The 8,751-nt window shown below is 35.3% G+C and overlaps 1 long non-coding RNA gene across 3 annotated transcripts; it reads right to left on the bottom strand.

Annotated features, from left to right (window-relative positions):
- Window positions 1-2,930: 2,930 nt before the first annotated feature.
- On the bottom strand, window positions 2,931-8,751 carry LOC129433065 (uncharacterized). Of its 3 annotated transcripts, XR_012373250.1 has the most exons (9): window positions 8,427-8,746; window positions 8,009-8,107; window positions 6,445-7,360; window positions 6,205-6,276; window positions 5,999-6,085; window positions 5,653-5,759; window positions 4,513-4,575; window positions 4,148-4,210; window positions 2,931-3,313 (listed from the first exon to the last, which is right to left on the bottom strand). It is a non-coding gene; the product is annotated as an uncharacterized lncRNA (long non-coding RNA). The 3 variants fall into 3 exon arrangements; XR_012373251.1 differs by having other exon boundaries at window positions 5,993-6,085; window positions 8,009-8,751; XR_012373249.1 differs by having other exon boundaries at window positions 8,009-8,743.

Genomic DNA, 8,751 nt, shown 5'->3' with positions numbered 1-8,751 from the left:
GTTATAGTCATGATTTCAGCTATTGTCACAGCACACTTTAGAGATGAATGAATAGTGATTAACTTAATAAATGACTTACACAATGATTTTACAGTCATAATCCACAAGACAGACTGCCACATACAGTAGGTTCTTAGATAACCATTACATTGGCTTGACATTCTCCCGAACTAAGTTGATGTGGATTAATACTTCTTTCTTCCCATTATATTTAGTATTATATAGTTAGTTCGTTGCTATGGTGGTTGCTATGAGGGTGCCATCACTGAAACCACGAAGCTTGCATGACATGTTTTCTTTTTAAATGACATTCAACATTTTCCTACAGAAAACAAAAACTTGATAACTCAACAATATAATCATTTTGAACAATTTCTAATTCGATTTTGAGAAATTAGTTTTTTGGTAGCAGAAGGTTACAGAAGTGCATTGTGTTGAAGGCGGGGTTTGCGTGTTCTGCTGTTTCCGGCGTTGTGGCTAGAGGGGATACAGCAACAGCAAAATCTCGCGGATGAGCGCTGTTATTATCCTAATCCTATCCCCAAAACCTAACCCTAAACCAAACATTTCACGCGATTTAAGACAAGTTGTATCACATCTAGACAGATCTGCTGTTTACATCCGAATTCTATCCCAAACTTAACCCTAAATGGCGTAGCTGTATCCCATCTAGCAAAAAACACTGTTTCTGCTTAAATATCTTTAAAAAAACAACTTTTTTACATTTTCTTAACGTAGATCATCTAGATGCAGCCTAATTAATAGTTTGTCTGAACTAGGTGTTTATATATTCAGTAGATATATGTTTTTACAGCCCTACTTTGCAAACCAGAAAAACTAGAATTTTAGTGCTGATTTGTATTAAGCTGCATTGCACACATGTAGGGAATTGTAGTTTTTTAAAACATTTGTGTTTTTCTTAAAATTGGAGGTTGTAAATAGTGAGTTGAGAGTACAGTAAGGTGTTTAGGGGGATTGTTAACACACTTATACAATCAGATTTTAAATATTTAATTGTTAAATAGGTTTAAATAAATTTTAACCATATTTGATAGAGTGACAAGTTGTTGACTATATTGACATTATAACTGAGGCCAAGAGCTCTCATTAAGAGTTTGTCCCATGTCTATAGCCCCTTTTGTTGCCTAATTATAAGCCTTCAAAAATGCACCAACGTGATGTTTCAAAGGTCCGTATTTCAAAGCAGGTGCCATGTGGATTCTTTATACTGACATATGTTATTCTGCAGGTCAAGACCTTTCTAACGATGTATTTGGCTTAGCTCTACAACAAACTTTTCATGTTCTCATTTCAAGTACACAAGCCATCTCAGGTGTAGTGTCAGGGACTTGAAAGCTCAATAAGGTTAGATTTAGATAAAATAAAGCTGTTTGTTTGTTTCTGGCTGTGTAAACAGACCCAACACCTTGATGAATACCTGGTGTTGGCCACACACACAAACTGTGCATTTCTGTTTGGGCTTATATGCATAGACTATCTATTTATGTTAATGCTGCTATGATAATTAAAAACATACCATTAATAAATAAGACCATAGTCTGATGGGTAGTCGTCTCCGATTGTAGGCTAGTAGATGATTATTAGGCTTATTGGTTGTCAAAACCCAGATTAGCAAACATTATACACAATGTTTGCTACATAATGTACATAATGTATGCTCTATTGCATCTTTTGTAGCCTATTTATTTTTGTTTAAATGTTTTCTTTTGAGCTCAACTAAAAATTGTAAACAGGCCTATTTAGTTTATCCATTAGAGTACCATTCCCCTCCTTCCAAACCTGTCACTTTGAGAAACTGAATGCTTCAGCTATGTGTACAGTATAGGAAGCCTATGTATTGTTTCATGTTCCTTCTTTTTAAGCAGAAAGACAGGCCTGAGCAGTATGCAAACTATACCATGAATTTATGTGGATCAGGTGTGTCCAGTCATAAAAATTCTGCCCACATAAAAGTACTAAAGTAATTTATAGTAAATACCCATACTATAGTAAAGTGTAGTATACAGTATATATTATTTAAAACTTTGTTAATGAATGCTACAGCATACTGTAGAGTAATAAATACACTTTAAAAAATGTGTTAAAACAACACAATCAGTTTTATTATTGGAACACCACATTTTGTTACTTGTGTTGTCACTCTAATTTTAACACAAAATGTGAAATTACTTAATCATTCCAAAAAATTCCTTACAACTGAGCATAGCCAGTTTTTTAACTCATGATGTGTTTCTGGTCTCAATTTTTTTTGTATTACTTTCAATTCATATATAAATATATATTTCTGTCATGATGGTTCATTCATAGGCTTAAATGTGGTAATAGAGATTTGCTTCAACTTTATCTGTATGATGGAGGAAAATCACTTTGATAACGCAGATACACATAACATTATCATCCCCATCATCGTTTATAGCAACCATTGTCCTTCTTGTTTTATTGTCTCTTATTTAGTATTATCCTGTAGCACTTTGAGATTTTTCTAAATATAAAGTGCATTATAAATTAAATTTATTATTATTATATTTAAAGTTGTTTAAATTGTACTGTTCAGTTGTACATCAAAGTATCCACAAGTATCACTACTGCTCTGACATAAACCAACTTTTCAATATCCAATTTGCCAAATACCCCTCAGTGACAGCAAGACTGCAAAAAGAAGTGAAAGTTATGTAAAGTATTTAATCATAACATGAAATCGAACTTTGACTCACTGTATTGAAAAGTATGGTGAGGTCCTTGCCAACACCCAACCATACCGAACCATTGATAAAATATGAAACAATAGGCTACTTATCATTTACAACCTGTGGCCTAAATTCAGTACAATAGATATTAATTGGTCCCCACATGTCCCAGGTAAAGGGACCACACTTATGGTGCCAACAAATGACAACAATAAATACAAATTAGAGTGAATGAAAAATCTGTTTTATTATAAGTGTAATCATTACAAGAAATTAGCATGAAAAAGATTAAATTGCACCTAATACATAAAAAAAAAATGTGTGTGTTTGCAGGAATTGGGTCATGAACAAAGTAAAAACAGCTCAAAGTTAAAACATAAAACATCTTGTGTAACTAGCATGTTTCCTATCACTGATGCAGCGCTACAGGCTGTTTGCATGGTGTCTTGACACTGGCATTTAAGGCACATGTTTTTTTAAAACCACATGCAGTGTGTGACCATGATTGGCACCCTGTGCACTGTGACCATAAACGCCACTTCTTTGAAGCATTCTTCTTCCTGTAATCGAAAGGACGCGGCAGAAACAGCACAAATTGCCTCCATCTATCAAAACAAATATATTTAAGTCAAGCCAGTTAGTTGAAATTAATACTCATGAGCATATTTTAAGTAACATTTCAAAGGCAGTTTATTCATTTGTAACTATTGTCAAATTAAAATGTGGGTATTGCTGACGCTCAATCATAAGATACAAGCAGGTCAACAAAGAATAATTCCTGGGGCACATTTCAGAAAGCGGAAACAAGGAAAACTCTGGGTTTTCCATTTCAGAAATGTATGTAAATCAAACATGATTCAGAAAAATCATCAATTTAAAAAATCTCACCACCACTTTAGCATAACTAACTGTAATGCCATAACTCATACTGTCGTAGGTTGGCCTGTTCTAGCCATTCATAGGCTTGTACACGGGAACATCATCATTTTAAAAGCAATTGTTGGTGTCATCACCTTCTATCCTTCTATAATATATTTGTAATTTAAGACAATGTCCTGGAAAACACCCTTTAAGATGTTTTTATACATTAGGTCCCAAATGTATGTACATAACTCTGTTTATGTATTCTGCATGTTCTGCCTGGAAACTGCCCCTTGAAAGGCTTACAAAGTGAATCTAGTTTAATGCTGTTAGATCCTAAATGAAAAATTTGGAGGCTGATTTGTGTCACTTTGTAGTGGATTGTTTCCCTTTTTAAATGTTTTGGTCTATGGTTCTGTTCCAATATCTGTTCTTGTTAAAGTATTGTAATCTGTTGAAACTACCTGTTTTTATACATGTTGCTGCCTCCAAACCAGGTCTACTTGGCCTGGTCTACTATAAGGAAGAGCTTATTATTCACAATGGGACATAAAAATCACCACAATTTGAAAAGATACCTTAATCTGCAGTCATCACGATAGCTACAGTAGTGGCTGTTTCTGAGGATTTTTCTTCCAGCTCTGTAGAACATAAAACATAATAACAACTTTCTTAATACAACATTTGAATCTAAATTACAAATTCATAATGCAATGTGTCAACATTTATACTGTCAATAGTTAATTAGTAAATAGTAGGTTAAATGCAGATACAGTACCATTCATTGTTTGCATCTAAATATCAACAGCCAATTCAAAGTGTAAAATTATCAGAATACCAACCATATAGACAATTTTGCAAGATGTAAATAACAGTAAACTATGCTTTTTAAGTTTAATGTTATATATTTATTTAAAGATAAAATAAAAACAACTGAGCGTACCTTCTGCGTCCATCGCCTCTGACATTCCTTCTGCTTTGTCAGTGGAGTTGCATTGTGCTGCATCTAATTAATGTATAAAGAAAAAAGAAACACTTAGAAGCATAACAATAACTGGTCTTTCTGCATCACACAGCAGTATTAATGAAGAAAAATAAATTTATATATAAAATTAAAAAGTTTCCAACGGCCATCACAAAAACAAGTCAAATTCAACAAAAAAGCTATAGGATATTCTGGAGAGGTGCCTTTTTAGAAAATGTGTCCACTGTAATGAGGAAACTGCAACTGAGAAATAGTGTTACATCCCTTACAAACTGTCATAGACACATACAGAATCTATAACCGTAATCTGTTTCAATTGAATTACATTTAATTTTTAAAGTGCCAATTCATAACAAAGTTACCTCACACAGCACTTTTCAAACAGAGTAGGTCTAGACCATACTGTACTCTTTATATTATTAGGCTACAAACTCTCAGAAAAAAGGTACATGAAGATACAAAAGTTGACATTGGGGCAGTACCTTTTCAAAAAGTACACTTTTTTACCTAAAAGGTATACATTGGTACCGCCAAGCTACATGCTGGTACCTAATAGGTACATATCTCAACCTAAATGGTTCATTTTAGGACCTTTTTAAAAGGTAGTGTACCAGTGACAAAAAGGTACAACTTTTATACCTTTTTTTCTGAGAGTGCAATGGCAACTTCCTTTTAATATGTAGCAACCTCGAGCAGAACCATGGATTAGAATGGGCAGCCATTTGCCTCGACTGGTTGGGGTGAGGAGACATGGAGAAATACAGTGGCCCACACTCTAAAAATGGCTGGGTTCAAAAATGTTGGGTAAATATTGGACAGAACACACTACTGGGTTAATATTGACTCAATGCTGGGTTGTTTTAACCCAACTGCTGGGTTATTATACCCCATGGTTGCATAACAACAATCCAGCATTTGTTCTTTTCAATATTTACTCATTATGGGTCAAAAATTAACCCACCCAGTGCTGCACTATACAAAGACTCACATGTAGGCCCGTATTATTGTTTAGTTAACTTATTTTTCCCACTTTGCATAGAGCCAAATGATCTGCTGAAACTCAGCTGGAGAAACAAAACCACTGTTAATCTCACTTACTGATTTCAAATATAATCTCCTCAGCAGCTTGCAAAATGGCCTCCAACTGGTTCCTTCCATAATAGGATGGCTTTTTGAGGGGAGCCTTCCAGTACCTCTGGCATCCTCTGAAAGACACGGGCAAACACAAGCATGTACATGTTACACATTGTAACACAGTCGGACAATTGTGACTCTCCCATCCTGTTAATAGCCAGTGTATCGGCTGTAAATAGTCATTTTGGTAATGTGTCATAATCTTATGGTTGATGGACACAAATAAGTTATTGATTTGATAATAACGCCATGGATACATCAAGGTATATTAGGTTATCAAGACTTAAAAAGTGTTTGAACATACGCTTACTATAATTTTGGTTAAACAGATCTTGCACTTTTCTCAGCAGTACATTGACCTCAACTCTGGTTCTCGCTGTTGCGGCTGAGGAGCTGGCTACAGATGTAACAACAGACAACAATCAATTTTATAAAACTATATTATGTATATTGGCACTATTACGGACCTGAGTCCATTTATGTGGATATACGGATATTTTATATAACCAATATTACCTTTGAAATGCAGTGCAAAGTTCAATGTGTCTGTTGAGTCCAGGAAAGCGCTCGTTTGGTCTTCTTTTTCAGCTGAAAAAAAATTGGAAATAAACATGTTAAAATAAAATGCTAAAAGTGATTGAAAGTAAGGACTCGGAAATCTATGAACAGATAAAAATATGCATTTATTAAAGCAGCTTAAGTGTAAATAAAAAATTAACCAAATGAAGAAGAAAACTGAAATAAAATGAACTTTACCAGTGGAGGATTGAACATTTGTAGAATTTCTTCAACCTCTCTGGTAGCTGCTTCAAGTTCAGCATTGTCAGCTTTCATTTCAAGATGCTTTGAAATAGCTGCAGCTTCCTGACTTCCTGACATAACTGGTCGAAACCTGAAGATGCCATATTGAAGAAAAGAAAGAATGCAAAGAGAAATAGGCAAAACAAATTGAAAGAGGGACAAACAGAGAGAGGGGGAGAGTGAGAGAGAGAGAGAGTGTGTGTGTGTGTGTGTGTGTGTGTGTGTGTGTGTGTGTGTGTGTGTGTGTGTGTGTGTGTGTGTGTGTGTGTGTGTGTGTGTGTGAGTGTGTGAGTGTGTGTTTGTGTGTGTGTGCGTGTGTGTGTGTGTGTGTGTGCGTAGGAGAGTAGGGCTGTGCAAAATAATCGTCTGCGATTCCCATGCGCGCCCCATCAGCAAAGCCGGCTCCGTGACCAGAAGCAAATCGGCATCAGCTGCTTTCAGATGGAGCGGCATTTACTACACAGACTCGTATTTCACAGAGAAGCTAGGCAAAACCGGGTTTAAATTCGAGGAAAACCGACTCCGACAATCTATGCAATTTTGCCTAGCTTCTCTGTGTAATAAATGCCGCTCCATCTGAAAGCAGCTGATGGCGATTTACTTCTATACATGGAACCGGCTTTACTGATGAAACACGCATGAGAATCACAGACGATTATTTTGCACAGCCCTATAGAGTGAGTGAGTTGGAGAGTGAGTGAGTTAGTAGGAGAGTGAGTTGGAGAGTGAGTGAGTGAGTGAGTGAGTGAGTGAGTGAGTGAGTGAGTGAGTGAGTGAGGAGAGCTTTTCCAAGTAATAGCTCTTAAAAGAGCCGTTGGTTTAAATGTTGTGGAGCATGTAGATGGAGGAGTATGAGATGTATGTGAAGAAACTGCAAGACAAAAAAAATTGTGAATTACAATTTTTGGATATTTTTTAAATTCTTTATTTGCTAAACATTGTATGTGTATAACTATTTACAACAAACCCCAAGATCCGCCCACTATCATAAGACTATAATAAGATTAATAAATAAATAAAACAGCAATAGAATAAAACTGACCAAAAAAAGAAAGATCTGAATGTCTAAAGATTTCTGAATTGTACATCAAATGTATTAAAAGCATGTTGCTGGTGTTACTGTTTTTTACTATGTATGAAAGGGCTGAACACCTGTGGTAAAAGCATAAGGTTTGCTGTTACTGTACTACAAAATACCACAGTAGAAGTAGACTAACTGCGGTAAAAACATGGTACGATTTGTGTACTAAATACAACAAAATACACACAAATACACAAAATACCACAGTAGAAGTACATTGGTAGTTAACTGTTAATTCCAAAAATATGAATATAATAAAATGATCGAGGATCTGTCACGTTATGATAATTGTGACTAACATAACGTGACTAGCTTTTAGAAAGAATGTAATATAGATGACCAATACAACTCAGAGAACATTTAGAAGCCGATATGGATTAAAAAAGAACATATAATGAATTTAATATCGAACAAACAGACACTTTATGGTATACTCACCGAGATGTGGCGACGTTTGTAAACAGATGATAAATATCGCGATGATGTGCGAACGAGATTTGGGTCACGGCAGGGGCGTAGCCACCCACAGTAGCACACCTAAAATGGATGCAGAATATTTATTTATAGTTTCAATATTTTTTTTACTAAACTAGTGCTGTTGTTGTGTACTTAGAAAATATATATATTTTTAAAATCAAGCCTTTCACGCGTAAGTTAAAAATATTTTATCTGACCCCTTGTGTCCATGGCGACGGGTCATGATTGTCACGTGACACACCGCAACAACAATAATGTATGCTATTAGTTTTATTTCGGTTTTCCTTTTTTTTTTTTTTATTAAAAATATTAACTAACTTGCTTACCATGTCAACTATCTGATATTGCAATCATTCGTTTAAAGATCTTTATAAATTACCTTGATCTATAACGAGATGAGTCCTGTCCACCGGATTTACAGCACCTGAATTCCCCAGCGTTTATCTTGCCTGCCTGTGACACGCAGATTTTCAGATGCACACCCAAAGTTTTTTTTCTGGCTACGGGTCACGCTTCTTAAATGAGATGAACAAAATCGTATGGTATAGTACGATTTAATCTATTCGTATTAATTAGGACGAAATCCCTGCAACACAGGGCTGTGTTAAATCAATGCGATGAACTAATCGTACGATTTCGTGCGAGCCAGCTCGTATGATTTCATACGATTTAGCCACTTGGTTAAATCGTTTGAATTATTACGA

This window comes from Misgurnus anguillicaudatus, chromosome 14 (genome assembly GCF_027580225.2).
Source record: "Misgurnus anguillicaudatus chromosome 14, ASM2758022v2, whole genome shotgun sequence".
Classification (NCBI taxonomy): domain Eukaryota; kingdom Metazoa; phylum Chordata; class Actinopteri; order Cypriniformes; family Cobitidae; genus Misgurnus; species Misgurnus anguillicaudatus.
The sequence above is the reverse complement of the archived record's forward strand: the minus strand, read 5'-3'. Positions and strand labels throughout refer to the sequence as shown.